Source organism: Podarcis muralis, chromosome 5, assembly GCF_964188315.1.
Source record: "Podarcis muralis chromosome 5, rPodMur119.hap1.1, whole genome shotgun sequence".
NCBI lineage: Eukaryota > Metazoa > Chordata > Lepidosauria > Squamata > Lacertidae > Podarcis > Podarcis muralis.
The window spans coordinates 90812210-90829135 of NC_135659.1; the positions used below are offsets into that span (position 1 = coordinate 90812210).

The 16926-nt window shown below is 44.6% G+C and overlaps 1 protein-coding gene across 8 annotated transcripts in view; it reads left to right on the forward strand.

Moving 5' to 3' along the window:
• The window catches only part of CDH4 (cadherin 4), an 831041-nt gene that overhangs the window by 661936 nt on the left and 152179 nt on the right, over window positions 1–16926 (forward strand). The window lies entirely within an intron of this gene.

Sequence of the window (16926 nt, forward strand, 5' to 3'; positions counted from 1 at the left end):
CCATGTTTTACTCTCCTCAAATAATGTTCTGCTTCTTTGAACTTTGCCTCTCTATGAAGAACATAGCTAAGTTTCAAAAAAAAAAAAAAAATAGCAGCTGCAAAGCCAGAACTGAAAATTCCCACTGGAGCCTCCAGCAGTCTTAATCAGCAAAGTTCTTTTCCGGTTGCAGAAGTTTCCTTTCAAGAGTAGATAAAGGTCTCCAGATTCCACAGTTTCCTCTTTCAGTGGTGTACAGGTGGCAGGTACGCTTTCCATCCCCAGAAGATGCTCCTTGTTGCAAATTGGGCATAGCTAAAGCCATACTACAGGGACGCGGGTGGTGCTGTGGGTTAAACCACAGAGCCTAGGACTTTCCAATCGGAAGGTCGGAGGTTCGAATCCCCGTGATGGGGTGAGCTCCCGTTGCTCTGTCCCTGCTCCTACCAACCTAGCAGTTTGAAAGCACGTCAAAGTGCAAGTAGATAAATAGGTACCGCTCCGGCAGGAAGGTAAGCAGCGTTTCCGTGAGCTGCTCTGGTTCGCCAGAAGCGGCTTAGTCATGCTGGCCACATGACCCGGAAGCTGTATGCCGGCTCCCTTGGCCAATAAAGCGAGATGAGCGCCGCAACCCCAGAGTCGGCCACAACTGGACCTAATGGTCAGGGGTCCCTTTACCTTTTAAAGCCATACTGCAACAACAGAAGAAAGATTTCCTTAAACCATATATGCCAACTCAACCACTCCCATCAGCAGAATGTTGCAGATACCACATAAAACCCATTTCATGTTTGTAAGAACAAAATCTTTGGAACTCCTTGCCTATTGATATCAGGCAGGTGTCTTCACCATCCTCTTTTCGGTGCCTGCCCAAAGCCTTTTTGTTTAGACAAACCTACCCATATTGTGTTTAGAAAGTGGTGTGGATTTTTTAAACCTGTTTTTAGCCTATTGTTATTTTAACTTTTCGAAAATCTTAAATTCTTCTTGTTATTTCCCCCCCCCCCCTATTTATAATTTTGTTTTATCTTTTTCGTAAGCCGCTTTGAGGGTTCTTTATTTTTAGCAATCAAGCATACATTTTATGCAGGCAATCAAGTATATATTTTATGAAAGAAATAAATAGAGCAGAAGGGGTGAGCCAGTCTGTTTCTAGTGCAGGTCAATTTTGAATGTGTTCACCTGCAAGTAGAATGGGAGGACGGATATGTTGTATATTTATGCAGCATAATTTTAGATATATGCTAAGATATAAATGGGACGCGGGTGGTGCTGTGGGTTAAACCACAGAGCCTAGGACTTGCCAATCAGAAGGTCGGCGGTTCGAATCCCCGCGACGGGGTGAGCTCCTGTTGCTCGGTCCCTGCTCCTGCCAACCTAGCAGTTTGAAAGCACATCAAAGTGCAAATAGATAAATAGGTGCCACTCTGGCGGGAAGGTACACGGTGTTTCCGTGCGCTGCTCTCGTTCACCAGAAGCATGCTGACCACATGACCCGGAAGCTGTACGTCGGCTCCTTTGGCCAGTAAAGCGAGAAGAGAGCCGCAACCTCAGAGTCGGCCACGACTGGACCTAATGGTCAGGGGTCCCTTTACCTTTACCTAATATATAAACATTGTAGTACAGTATGTTTCTGTGTATGTGCTGGCTACTTAGGAAACCAGCATTTTTAGTGGAATTGTTGCATGGAGACTCATCTTTCATTGAGATTAAGCAGCAAGATAGGAACGAGAAGGGAGAAATCCATGCAGATAATTCTGACATCAAGATTTTCAGAAAGCGCCATCCCTACCTATAAGTCTCCACACAAAATTTGCATTAAAATATGTATTTTTAAACATCTTTATTTCTTTCTTTTTTACACATTCATTCTGCTGCTTTCTGAGCCGAGAACTGAATCAAACTATTTAGGAATTGCAAATGTTTGTGGGTAGCTCAGTTGCCATCTGGTCACTAGCATAGGACAGTCAAATGGGTAAAGACTGAATTCCCCGAGAGCATTCCTAGTCAGATGTTATGCACAAGTCCACCCCGCCACAAAACTGCCAGGGAGGTTTGCTGTCGTGTATTCATAATATTTTCACAAGGTTTTCCTATTTGCAAGGCTTCTGTTTCAGCACATTTTGATCTTCGTTGGTGTGAATGACTGTTCACCAGTCCTGACGTGGGCGGCCTAAAGTGGTGCGAAAGTGGTGCTTCAGGTTAAGAACAGTTTCAGGTTAAGTACGGACCTCCAGAATGAATTAAGTACTTAACCCGAGGTTGTTGTTGTTGTTTAGTCGTTTAGTCGTGTCCGACTCTTCGCAACCCCATGGACCAGAGCACGCCAAGCACTCCTGTCTTCCACTGCCTCCCGCAGTTTGGTCACACTCAAACTGGTACCTGAGGTACCACTGTACAAAGGTCCATCTAGTTTCATATTGTCTACTCTGATGGGCAAAGGCACTCCAGAATTTCAGACAGGGTTCTCTTCCAGCCCTGCCTGAGGATTGAACCTGGGACCTTCTGCTTGCAAAGCAAGTGCTCTACCACTGAGCTACAGCCCTTTCCTCAGAGGGGGTTTGTTATTCTTGAAATTAATGGGAAGCTTCAGCTTTTGTCAGGGAAGGGAGCTGTTTTCACAGTCCACCTGCTGCACTTGAAAATGACCGGTTCCTCTTCTTACATCCGACTGCTCTGCAATTTCTGCTTCTGACACTTTCATTTCCTTCTCTCCTATAATTTTACCAACTCGTTCGGCAACGCTCTTCCGTGTCCTTTTACCAGGAACGCAAGTGGCAGGATGTGGAGCTTTTTCTTCATTAAGTGCACTAGCAGGTAAAAGGGAACACCTCTTCCCTCCCCCAACAAGACTTGGCAGAAGATTTGGGATCTTTGTGTGAGCTTATGTAGAAATGCAAGGCTATGCCTTAAAGGATTAATTTCACAAACCTTTAAATTGCAGTTTAATTTGAAAACTAATTCAGGCCCATAATTGGCTTTCTGTTCAAATCGCTGAGGCTAAAAGATTTAAATTCTTAATATCCAGATGACTTTCAAGTATCTCGCCCCATCTGTGCATTAGTCCACAGTTTTAATCTCTCAGGGGGATCTCCGCCGGCAGAGGAATAAAATAAATAAATAAACAACAGGAGAACTAATAGAATAATCTCCTCTCTTTTTTGTTTTGTTTTGTTTTGTTTTTTGGCTTCTTTAAAAAAACACCGTTCCTGGCATTCTGTAGAATATTTATTTTTATGAGATTTCTCCAATTTAATTTGTGACATGTAGATCTCACTCCCAGCTATTTAATTTTTTAAAAGGGACATCAATAACAAGAAGAAGACTGTGGAAGGGAGGTGGGGTGGGGGGGGGGAAGCAGAGCTACTGCCGTGGCACCGAGTTAGAGAAGGCAAAAAGGATTTTAATTACAACATTCTTCACATAAGCAATAACACCAGCAACGCTCGTCTCCTTTGGAGGTTTGCCCTCAGTGCTTCGAAGCACACACTCACAGACACTCCATGCCTTGTCTCAAATGAAGGAAACCAGAGTTGATTGCTGTCTTTGAGTCAGCATTGTAAGCTCTGGCTGGCAGCAGCTCTCAAAGGTTTCAGATACAGGTCTTTGCTCAACCCTACCTGGAAACACCAGAAGATAGAATCTGGGCCCTTCTGCATGCAAAATAGGCCACCGAACCACAACCCTTTCCTTGTAGTAGTAATAATAATAATAATATTTTTTTATTTATACCCCGCCCTTCCCGGTTCAAAAAACCGGGCTCAGGTGGCTAACAACAAATTTAAAACACTTAATTGATGCAACAACAAAAACAGCATAAAATACAGTATAAAACATGAATAACAATAAATTCAGAATTCAAAAATCTATTTAGAGGGGAAATCCATCCAATAAACATTAGATGATCACCAGGGCTAGCTGGCTAAATTAGTCCTATTTGGGCCAGCGTGGAGACCAGGGGAGAATTAGCTGTGGGATCCCAGAACGGGTAATCTTCATAAAAAGGGGAGGGGGAGGGAAGGAAGGGGAATAAAAGATTAAGCTAAATTCAGATTGAAAGCCAGGGGGAATAGCTCTGTCTTACAGGCCTTGCGGAAGGAAGGGCCCTGGTCTCATGGGACAAAGCATTCCACCAGGTCGGAGCCATCACTGAGAAGGCCCTGGACCTGGTGGAGGATAATCTGACTTCCTTAGGGCCCAGGACTTCTGACTGTTATGGGGCCCTACAGTCACCCCTGATTTCCTCATTGACTTGCCATACAATGGAGGCCATGTGGATTTGCTAACATGCATGAAGCTTGTTCTGAAGATACAGATTGTGCTTTGCCATGAGTCGTTATTACACTCCTGTCCTTCTCCTGCGATTCCTGCAGGGTTAATTAGTTATGATTATCAACCTCCACAAAACATGCAGAACACACATCCCAACAATGCGACCACAACTCGGCAGACTTCCATGCAAAAGAAAAGGTTTGTTTGTTTTCTTAACCAAGCACTTAATTTTGTTAACATGAAAGGCATCACTTCAGTCGCTCACGACAGGGCTCACAGTCTTGCATTCTTCCCCAAAAAATCTCTTCAGGCCAGCTTGTTCTTTTTTATCCTCATTAAGGCATCTCACTGCACCTTTCATGAAGCTGATAATCTCCAGCAGTTAGGAAGTGACGTCCTTTATTAATTAGGTTAGCTGCTTGAAAGGTCAAAATCTGCCATTGATTACAACAAATAACAGTGAATGAGAATGGCTGGAGTTTCCAATTGGAGCTCGATAGTGCGTGGTGTCAAAAGGCTGTTACTGTTGTCTGCAAATTGTTGGTTGTTTTTTTTAGATCCTGGGTTTGCAGCAGATTTGGTTTGGGGATCCCTGCTAGGGCAACAAGACAGCTGGACTAACTTGTCAGAGGGGAAATCTAACAAGGGAGTTGGGTGCAAGCAGACCCCAGGCCTCCATCTCCAAAATAGCCAGCCCCTGCCTTTGGCATCGGCATCTGGGAAGACAGATGTTGCCACTTAGGGGTCAGATATGACCGAGGCATCGCCAACTCCTATCTTGGAATATATCAACATTTCTTTATCACATACACAGCCCAACAGGACAATGACAATAATCCACCAACAGCATACAAATCAATATGGCTTACCTGATCCAAAACACCCACCCACCCCACTCACACATGAAAACAAAGATCACCACAACCAATCACAAACAAACAATCACACCCTAGGCCAACCGCAACCTCTCTCACGACCAAAGAAACACAAATGAACAGCACGAGAAACGCTGACACCAAACCCTACATACATTAAGCAAAATAGAAACATTGACACCCGACCCCACCCCCACCCATCGTCCCCCCTTCCCCCCCCCCATGTCTCAACAAATGAAACTGATTTGTAAAAATGTTACATGGAAAAAATACAAGAGACATTAAACATACTTCTGTAAAACAAGAATAAAAAAATATGTAAAAATAAACACCAGAAAACAAAACAAAACATTTCAGAATTCAATTTCTGGGTGCCCCTGGAGATTCAGTTTCTAATCTTTTGCATTTCTCCTGCATGTCTCGCAGTTTGTGGGCAAACACAAAAGGTAACTTGCCCTTTTCACACATTCAGGGAAAGTGCGCAGGGGCCCTTGGGATGGTGCCCACTGACCTATTCTCCAAGCAACCATGAGTGTTATCCCAATTCTCACCCTCTCCATGTGGTCACTGAACACCTGAAAAGAACTTCAGCCACTGTTACTAAATGCTGCCAGTGCAGCACGCAGCTGAAATGCTCTCAGTCTTCCCTGCTGCCCTCGTGACCAGCAAAGGACAGTGGTTGCTGAGGAACATTCATAGCAGTAAAGGTAAAGGTAAAGGTACCCCTGCCCGTACGGGCCAGTCGTGTCCGACTCCAGGGTTGTGCGCCCATCTCACTTAAGAGGCCGGGGGCCAGCGCTGTCCGGAGACACTTCCGGGTCACGTGGCCAGCGTGACAAGCTGCATCTGGCGAGCCAGCGCAGCACACGGAAACGCCGTTTACATTCCCGCTAGTAAGCGGTCCCTATTTATCTACTTGCATCCGGGGGTGCTTTCGAACTGCTAGGTTGGCAGGCGCTGGGACCGAGCAACGGGAGCACACCCCGCCGCGGGGATTCGAACCGCCGACCTGACGATCGGCAAGTCCTAGGTACTGAGGTTTTACCCACAGCGCCACCCGCGTCCCCTATTCATAGCAGTAGAGCACTGCAAAATATATCTTACAGGGAAGGCCAAGCTTCAAGCAAGGACATCTGAGGGCTTGGGGGGGGGGAGCATTCCTGCCACACTAACATCTGCAGCTGTTTGCACTTGCACATGTTTAATTACTTTGAAAGGGATTATAGAAATGTGTGGGGTATACATATGGAAGGGCCAACACTCGCTGGTGGTGCTTTGCCTGCAAAGGGTCTCAGATCTTCCACATTTCCTTCTAGGACCTGAAACCCTGCAGAGCAACTGCTGGTCAGTTTAGGTCATGCATAGTCAACACAGTGCCTTTCAGACATTTTTTGACTACAACTCCCATCATCCCTGGCTATTGGCTATGCTGGCTGGGGCTGATGGGTTTTGTAGTCCACAACATCTGGAGTGCACCATATTGGCTACCCCTGGGATAGGCAATACTGAGCTAGATGGACCAATTCCCTATCCTCCTAGCTCCGCAGAGGCCATAGTAGCTCCTGGTGCTGAAGCTTTTTGTATTTTCAAAGGTTCTTTTCAACTCATTGCCTCTGCAGAAGAATGGAAGGCATTTCATTCATTTTCTTGCCTTACGCATGACTTTTTAAAATTCTTGATGATTGCTGTTACTTGTTATTTGGGCAGCCCCGTTCCCATTCTTTTTTCTTGACGTCTTTTCAGACAAGGATATGAATTGCTATTATTTGGTTGCCTCTGCTCGCGCCATACCTTGTCAACCATATATGTGTAATCGTATCTAAATGTAGATACAGATGTTTTCATTCCGTGCACCCAGATTGCAACCAAGGGGCCAGGAGATTATAAGGGGAACGACATGATGCACAGCAAGCTATAAAAGCCCGCAGGGATATTATTAAGTTTAAATTGCAAAGCAAGAGAGAGAAAAGCAGTGCCTTTTATATTAAATGCATTTGTTGGAGTTGCTTTGTATACCTTATAGAAGAGGGTAGGGAAGCTTTCTTCCAGCCAGGGGCCACATTGTCTTGTGGACAACCTTCTGAGGGCCGTACGCTAGCAGTAGGCAGGTCCAACAGCCAATGTGGGTGGAGCAATGGATGTTTCTCTTGCCTTTGCGCAGTTTCCTAGGCTGCATTTCAGTCACACACGCACTGGCAGGAATGGGGGGGCGCACCGCCCCCGACACCATCGGGGAGCAGGTACCATCGTGGCCACCCCTGGACATGTGCCGCACACCCTCCCACTGCACTGAGTGCCACGCCCCCGCAGACAGTGCACCACGCCCCCAGGACACATGCCATGCCCCCGCAGGTGGCACACCATGCCTCTGGGCATGCACCAGCCACGCCCCCACCTGCTCTCCGCCCCCGGTGCAGATCCCATCATGATCAGTAAGATGCCTCTAGGAAGCCCATGAGGAAGAGGAGAAGGCCATAGCCATCTCCTGTTGTGGTTCCCCAACAAATGGTATCCAGTGGTACATACTTCCTCTAAATGTGGAGACTCCATATCATCATCATGGGTGAAAGCAATGGGTAGAGCTATTTGAGGGCTTCCATGTAAAAGAATATGAGTAATGCATCCCCCGTGCCAGTGGGAATTCTGGAAACCACAGTGGAGGGGAGGTATTCCCTCCTGGTCAATAAATCACTTCCTTTGCAATTCAGGAGGGATGAGGCAATGTATCCATTTCAGTTTCTCTGTTTCTCAGTTTTGTCAGTCTTACATTCAATTCTTCACATTGCTACATCAGGCTCTGAATTCTTGTCAGGCGGCCTTGTGAAAACTGATTGTTATTTTAATGCGAATTTCTCCTCATCTGATATATTAAATTTTGCCTGATATACACATGTTGGCAAGCATTTTGCCAAGCACCCTTCACTAATATAATGCATTTCTGCAGGCTGCTTTCACTAACATGCATTTTGCACAGTTTTCACCCTAATATACACAGTTGATTGTATATTACATGCCTGGCGAACTGCAGTGCAAAATTCAGAGACATGCGAATTTTTGAAGGGTTCCTGTGTTTCGGTTTGCATGTTGATTTGGAAAGTGCAAATTAGGTAGGTTCGTTTTAAAATGTGAACTGAATAAAATTACTCCCCCCCCCCCCCATCCCAATTCCAGCAAATCTGGAAAACTTCCTTGCGGATAGTGAGAGACAACTCAGATACCAACCCTCAACTTTCTCTTGCAATATGGTAAGTTTGTGAAAATGTGTGGGGAAAGCAGAAAGGAGGAAAACAGAACTAATGAAAGATCTGGCACTGAGCCACTCAAAACTGAATCACAAGTGGAAGTGGATATGCATATGGCTTTTTTCCTGCTGGAACTTTCTAGAAATCAGTTCTGGCATCTTTCTGGTGGGTGCCATTGCCATTTGAAGAGAACAAGGAAGGTGTTCATGGTGAGTTCTGGCACCTCTTTCTCTGGAAAAAATAGCACTGGATACAAGAACATTGTAAAGTTGGAAAAGGTTCCAAAAATGGCAACCAAAATGATCAAAGTGATTGCCCCATGGACTGCCCCATGTAGAAAGTTTGTAGTGTTTGGAACATTTAACTTATAATAAGAGGTGACATGGTAGAAGTTTATATAATTTTGCATGGCGTGGAGAGAGAGAGAAGGTTTTCTCCCTTGCTCAGAACTTATAGACAACCAATGAAACTGAATGCTGGAGGATTCAAGACACACAAAACAAAGCACTTCTTCACACAGATGTATAGGATTCACTTCCACAGGAAGCTGGGATGGCCAGCAGTTTAAAAGTACTTCCTCCCCACCCCCCACCCCCAAGAAACCCCAGAGTTCTTTCTGTTGCGGATAATTCAGACTGAAATCCCCAGGTGTCAAAAAAAGGTTATTTATGTATGCTACTACTGCGGTCCATGTTTTGTTAGCCCAAAATTGGAAAACGAGCGAGGTCCCAACCAAAGAAGAATGGCAACTTAAGTTGACAGAATGTGCACAACTTGCAGACTTAACATATAGAATCAGAGAATTTAAAGAAGATTGGAAAACGTTTATTGAATATATGGGAAATAATTGTGTATATCAGAAAATGCTGGCAGCATTAAGGTAAATTCAACGGTGTACATAAGTGTTGATGGATGCAATAACGGAATACTGAATGGTATGGTTTTTGTAAAATATGCAGGGATTTATGATATGTAAAATGAACCATGGAAAGAGAAGAAGGGAAGTCATTGATATTTTAAGGATGTAAAATAAGTACTGTATTTTTCTGTGTATAAGACGAGGTTTCTTTATTTTAAAATTAGGCTGAAAAAATGGGGTTGTCTTATACACGTGTAGTGGAGAGATGGGATGGGCGATTGGTGGATGCAGCGAGCAGGAGATTGCCAGCAATATTTTTGTGGGTGATTGATGGGTGCGGGAAAGTCCGCTAGCTATTGGCTGCTGCAGCAATTGGGCAGGCGATTGGCGCTTGTCTTTGGAGAGCGTGCAGATGATTGGTTGCTTCGCCGATGTGTGTATGAGTGGCTGCTGCGGTCCTGCAGGTGAGCAATTTTCGGCAACCCCTCTCCCCCTCAAAAAAGCTCAACAAATCTGGGCAACCCCCCCCAAAAAAACTCAACAATTCTGGCAATCCCTCCCCCCCAAAAGCTGGACAACTCCGGACAATCTCCCCCCATTTTCTCTATTTTTAGTCCCCAAAAAGAGGGGGCGTCTTACACATGGGGGCATGTTATACATGGAAGAATAAAGTATTGTAAATTGCAAAACAGAAAATGTAAAAAACACACAGTGTTTTTTGCTTCATAAGACACACATTTTTCCTTCTAAAAAGTAAGGGGAAATGTCTGTGCGCCTTATGGAGCGAATGCGTGGGTCCTGGATCAGAACGTGATTCTTCTTCATCTTCTTCCTCTTCTTCTTCTTCTTCTTCCTTTTCTTCTTCTTCTTCTTCTTCTTCTTCTTCTTCTTCTTCTTCTTCTTCTTCTTCTTCTTTTTGAAAGAGGCAAGGGGGTGTTGAAACAAAGCCACTGAGCAGCTGATCGGCAAGTGATCGGGAGGGAGATAAGGGACGCTAGCGCTAAAGGAGCTATAAAGGCTGCCTGGAAGGGGGGAGGTAAAGACAGCAAACTTGCAAGGAGAGGAGACAGGAATACTAAAACAAGCAATGAGGAGAGAAATTAGAAGAGGAGCAAGAAACTGCTCCAGCTAAGGAAAAGACACTAAGGCAAACAAGAGGGAAGGGGGTGTTGAAACAAAGCCACTGAGCAGCAGATCAGCAAGCGATCGGGAGGGAGATGAGGGACTCTAGCAATAAAGGAGGCTGCCTGGGAGGGGGATATAAAAGCACATGGATCCTCAGGATTTTTTGCACTGTGTCACCCCAAATTCACCATCAGATCACATAGCATGTCCATGGCTACAGCCTGCACCAAAAAAATCACGCATCCACTGTTTCGTGGGGCCGCAATGGTGCAAAAACGTGGTTACAAAGCACAGATCCACATGGATTCTCAGGATTTTTGCATTGGGCTACCTCCAAACTCACCGTAAAATCACATATCATGTCTGTGGCCACAGCATGAACCACAAAAATCATACATCCACTGTTTCGTTCAGAATATTTTTTTCTTGTTTTCCTCCTCTAAAAACTAGGTGTGTCTTATGGAGCGAAAAATACGATATAGATAGATAGATAGAAAAAATATCATGGCAGATAAGGCTATCAATGACTACTAGCCAGGATGACTATGCTCTACCTCCATGGTGAAAGGCAGTAATGTTTCTGAAGACCAGTTGCTGGAAATCATGAATGGGGAGAGGGCTCTTGTGTTTGGGTCCTCCTTGCAGGTTTCCCACAGGGATACGATTGGCCACTGTGAGACCTGGAGGCTGCTCTAGATGGGCCATTGAGCTGATCCACCAGGCTCTTCTTATGACCTTAGGACTCAGTGATATCTGAACTGAAGGAGTTCATTTCAGAACCCATGACATACTTGCGAAGCTCCTCTCCCACACTCAACTTCTGTCCTTTCCCCTCAAATGCTCATAAGCACACTATCCGTTCCGCAAAACATCACATATTCAGGAGGAAAAATCGCCAGAAGGGAAACTTTCCATCAACGGAAAGACATTATTAGCTCAGGTTAATGAAGATCTAATATAATATGGCTGTTACTACACGTCTGCCCATAATGATTGAATTTTTTTTTTCTATGGGGGAATGATTAAATTAACTATCGTGTAGTTCGGAAATTAGACCGAAAAGGTTAACCAACCTTTAATGATTTGGCAATAATAAGAATTTATAAACATAAACTGTAAGGTGCAGCTCAGTAAAGAATAATTATCACTGTTTTATGTTTAGATCACAGCACTAGACAAAGTGTTGTTGGGGAAAGGTTGTACATTGCTTGGAGGCATAAAGAGCAAAGTGAAAGGGTTTTTAGTCGAGGGTTTGGCCTCTTGATAAATGCCCCATTACCTCTCTGTTTTAACATGCATTAAGTCTAACTAATGAACATCAATCTTGCTTTAACCTAGCTTGGTATAATGGCAATTCTAACGCAGCTATAAAAATAAAGCTTTTGGGTGATAGCTGTTCAAAGAGTTTAGAACTTCAGAGGCGGTCATAATTCCACACTGCATGCCCTTGGGTCTTCCTTCCATTTTGGACACATAATTTTTGGCAATTAACTTACATTAATGACAAAAATGACAAGCATTCTGTGGGTCAGGCACAGCCCTGCTTTGCCAGTGCTGCTGGCCAAAGGAAGGAGCTGTGGTTGTGAAACTATCACAGCCATCCAGAATTAGCCTTTGTCCTTATTACAGAAATTAATATTGTCCTCATTTCATAAATTAATATTGTGCAGCTTGAAGCACCTGGAAGTACGAGAACAGACTCCTTTTGGAATAAATCATTTTCCAGACAGAAAAATGTTATTCAAACTTTCACCTGCAGAACTTTCTTCATAGCAGAATTAAAATTAAAATGATACATCCAAAACATTCATACCATGGGTAGGCAAACTAAGGCCCAGGGGCTGGATCTAGCCCAATCACCTTCTAAATCTGGCCCACGGAAATCAGCGTGTCAGGATTCTCCCAGCCGCAGTCAGAGGTAACTGGCCTCACACCAGGCATTCGGCTAGAGATCCTTGATGACCTTCCCGTCTGCTTCCCCCAGCAGGATACAGGCAAGGTCACAAATCGGCGATCCCACTCAATGTGAGAGGGACACACCCTCCTCCTCCCTGCTACCCTCAGGGAGGGGAAAAGAGACAGATAGAAATCTATTTACATCTCTTTTATTTCTGTCATTCTAGCAGTACAGAGAAACATGTCTGTACACTCCAGTCTCCAGCAGAAGACCACACTGACTCCACCCCTGTACTTCCAGTACAGGTCACATGACACTCTGAGCTAACATCCGGTGCTCAGTACACTGAATAGACTGCCTCCTTTTTCCAATAGTGCAGTCACAGACATCAACATTGTGTTTTGCATTCCAGACACCTGCAGCTTGCTTTTGCATTGCTGCTTTTTCCTGACAGTTTTTACATGAGTAGAATGTGTCCTTTTATTTAAAATGCATCTCTGGGTTATTTGTGGGGCATAGGAATTCATTCATTTCCCCCCCCCAAAATATAGTCCTGCCCCCCCCACAAGGTCTGAGCGACAGTGGACCAGCCCCCTGCTGAAAAGAGTTTGCTGACCTCTGATTCATACAATGTCTTGTGCTGTCCAGCACAGGCTCAGAATTTTAGAAAAGATTAAATAATCCCCTAGATCCTGTTCACACGTACTTCGGACAAGGCAGGTGTCCCCCATCTTATATTTGTGCAACTGGTTCTTCTCGCCTAAGTGTAGAACCTGACATTTGTCCCTATTTAAATCTGTTTTCTTAGTTTTGGCCCGGTTCTCCAATCTATTAAGGTAATCTTGAATCTTGATTTTGTCTTCTGCCTACTTCACAAGGTCATTGTGTGGATAAAAGCCCGGGGGAATGACAAAGCATTCCTCCTGATCTGGAATAATAATAATAATAATAATAATAATAATAATAATAATAATAGGAATCAATTCTAGATCCATCAAATGTGGCTTTCCACAGGTGCCAGGAGAGGCAACAGTCAACCAGGAAACCTTTTCAGCTCATCGACCAGAGCTTTGGCAGTTCTCATGTTAGTGGGAAATGTCAAGAGGCGAACACTGATCAAGACCAAGCCATTTAGAAAGAAAAATAAATGTTTGCCCGTTACCCCCTTGAATTCAAGAAGGTCATTTATCACTTGAGCGATAAAGGTGCTCTCAGGAAGAGCACTTAGATTTCGGAAATGGCATGTGCACTGACACAATAAAATACACATGTGTGCAGTTGCCACACATCCTAATCCACTCTTGAGTTGCAAGCCAGGAGCATTGCCCCAAATAGGGATTTTGTCATGCTTGAAGTGGCTTTCGGTACATCCGGTGTAAATCTAGACTAATGCAAATGCAGAACATTTCTTTAAATAAAAAAAGGAAAAAGAAGTGTTGCTCTTTCGTCACAAAGGTTGGAGAGGCGCCAAAGGAGGTGCCAGAATGAGAATATCAAACCTAGGCTTGTAGTGCCTGAAGCGGCGAAGTATTAAAAGTGGCACTGAAAGAGTTGTGGGAAGGAGGAGTGAACAGAGCAGGGGGAAAGAGTGAGTGTGGGGTGGAATAAAAACAGAGAGAGGCACAAGTCCCTTCCCAATACATCAAAGGATAGCGGAAGAAGATACTAGAATAAAGGAGGAGCCCTCACTAGGGATGGGGAAGGAATCTGATTCCGTTCACATTTAAAGGCAAGCCTACTTAATTCACCCTTCAAAATTTGTGCTTCTCTGAATTTTTAGTGCACTTCTCCATCCAACTAATGTACACAAGGATGCATACCAGAGGGTAAATTTCACCATAAAATACCTATACTGGTGAAATTAACGTACCAAACTGCTAAACAGGGGAAATTAATTTGCAAAATGGGTAAAGGTAAAGGACCCCTGATATTTAAGTCCCGTCGTGAACAACTCTGGGGTCTCACTTTACTGGCCGAGGGAGCCAACGTTTGTCTGCAGACAGTTTTTCTGGGTCATGTGGCCAGCATAACTAAGCCGCTTCTTGCGAAACCAGAGTAGCGCACGGAAACGCCTTTACCTTCCCGCTGGAGTGGTACCTATTTATCTACTTGCACTTTGATGTGCTTTCGAACTGCTAGGTTGGCAGGAGCAGGGACCGAGCAACAGGAGCTCACCCCATTGTGGGGATTCGAACCGCTGACCTTCCGGTCAGCAAGCCCTAGGCTCAGTGGTTTAGACCACAGCACCACCCGCGTCCCTTGCAAAATGTGTGCTTTGGTCAAAAATCACATGCTAAAATATTTCCATTAGGAGAAATTCACATTACAAAATGCTAATCAGTGCAAACTAATATGGAGAGCTGAACTGAAGATTGGAAAAATGAGAAACCGAGAGAACCCGAAATGGACAGGTTCATCCATCCCTATTCCTGATATATCAAATTATGGGAGGAACAAGGAAAGCAGTGGCAGGTGGCTAGATGGAATGATCACAGTGGTCCCCTCTCCTGCATGTAAGAGAGGATTAAACCAGTAGGAGTGCTGAGGAAATCTCAGTTTCAATAGACTGCAAAAGTAGATAAAGAACTAGTGAGTGGTCCTTGCAGCTGTGTCTTAAGACATCATTGCCCATGTTACTTAAATGGGGTGTGCTTTGTTCCTAACTACTTAAATAAGCCATGGTGGAAGTGTGTGGTGCTTTGTATAGGAAGCTGGGTGACAAATAAGTTTTCGTCCAAGCATAAAAAATGGGTAGGGGGGGAGATGTGTGCGTGTGTGTGTGTGTGCATGTGTGAGTGTGTGTGTGTGTGTGTGTGTGTGTGTGTGAGAGAGAGAGAGAGAGAGAGAGAGAGAGAGAGAGAGAGAGAGACATGAATAGTGTTTCTCCCTTAGGGAGAAAGTTATGGAGCATTTACCTTGAGACAAAGCATCCATTTCTCAGGGAAAGGACAAAAAATGGGTGTACATAATAGTGTAAGAAGAGCTCTGTCTAGTTAGTCCAGCACCCTACTCTCAAAGTGGCTGACCATGTGATTATGGGATGTTGCAATGCTCCGCAGCTGGTATTCAGAGACATATTGCTTCCAAAAGTGATGCTAGAGCATAGCCATCACACCTACAGGTCATCGATGGCCTTATCCTCTGTGAAAATCCCTGCCCTGCTAAGATGTCCAAGATTATTATTATTATTGTAATTTAGTTTTTATCAAAGATTTTTTGTGATACAAAACAAACAAATAAACAAGGGAAAGTACATATAGCATCCCCACTTTCAATTCATAGAGTCATTTTTCACAGCTCGTTTACATTTGGTTTGAGACACTATTGTCATAGACATTGGGGGAAATGAGAGGGGAGAGGGAGGGTTGGGGTGATGACCTTTGCATAGTGTTTGTGCAGGGGTTTTGTGTCAGCGTCTCGCGGGCAGGTCGTTTATTTATGTAACTATTTGTTTTTATTGGCATTGTGTGAGAAATTGGAAGGTCCAACGCTTGGTTTGCATTTGGTTCTCTTTCCAACTGGGTTAACCCCGTGAGCCCCAAGTACAAAGAAGGCTCCATAAACAGTCCTATGTGAGATGGGGAGATGTGGTCACCTCTGATCTTCAATTTTGAGTACCATTAAGGGCTGCAAAGTGAGCAAACCTGATACATGCAGCACAATTGACTATTGTGCCCGTGCGTGTTCGTTTCAGTGAGGATTGTGCAAAATAACTGCTCAGTGTATTGTGTCCCTTATCAACTATAGCAGGCACGCCCAACAGGTAAATTGTGATTTACCGGCAGATCACTGGACGTCTGTGGTAGATCACTGGAAGATCACTGGCTCCCCCGAAAGAAGCTCAACAAGTTCGGGTCTCCTAAAAGAAACTTTGATCTCAACCCAAAAAACCAGGGCTTTCCCTTATAAAGCTCAACAACTTTGAACTCCCCAAAAGGGGTTAGATCACTGCCAGTCTTTAACTCTGTGAGTAGATCACAGTCTCTTGGGAGTTGGCCACCCCTGAACTATAGCATATGAGCTGGGGGGGGGGGGGTCCTTCCAGGCAACAGACTATCTTGGAAGGTTCTGCCAACTCAAACCCTGAAGCTTTCAGCTCCAGCTTCTTTGTGGCTTGTTCCTTTCAGTGCACTCCAGTACGATAGCATTCCCTACGTGATTCAGCCCAGGGATGTTTGATGATTTCAGCTGCTTTCAGCCTGCAACCTTGCTGCCTCTGTAAATTTCTGGGAGATAAGTTAAGTACATTTTTTTGTGTGCTCAGGAAAGTGCTCCAGGTCAACGCAGCAGCTCTGCCTGCCATCTCCATTGATATTCTTGTGTGAATACCATCTTTTTTGTTGTGGTGGTGGTTGCGAAAGGTTAAATGGACGCTCCGCTATTGAGCCACGTTTCCAAGCGCTGCCAAAAACGCCGCCCCGCTTTCACAACCCCTGTGGAAGTGGGGCAGCATTTTGTTGGACGCAGCAATGCTTCTGGATACCAGTTGCTGGTGTTCACTCTCCTGCGGGGAGAGTGCTCTTCTTCTCAAATCCTGCTTGCAGGTTTCCAACAGGCATCTTGTTGGCCACTGTGAGAACAGGATGCTGGGCTAGGTGGACCATTGGCCTGATCCAGCAGGTCTCTTCTTATGTCAGTGTTTTCAAGAGGGAGGAATTTGTTTGCTTTTTCATGGCT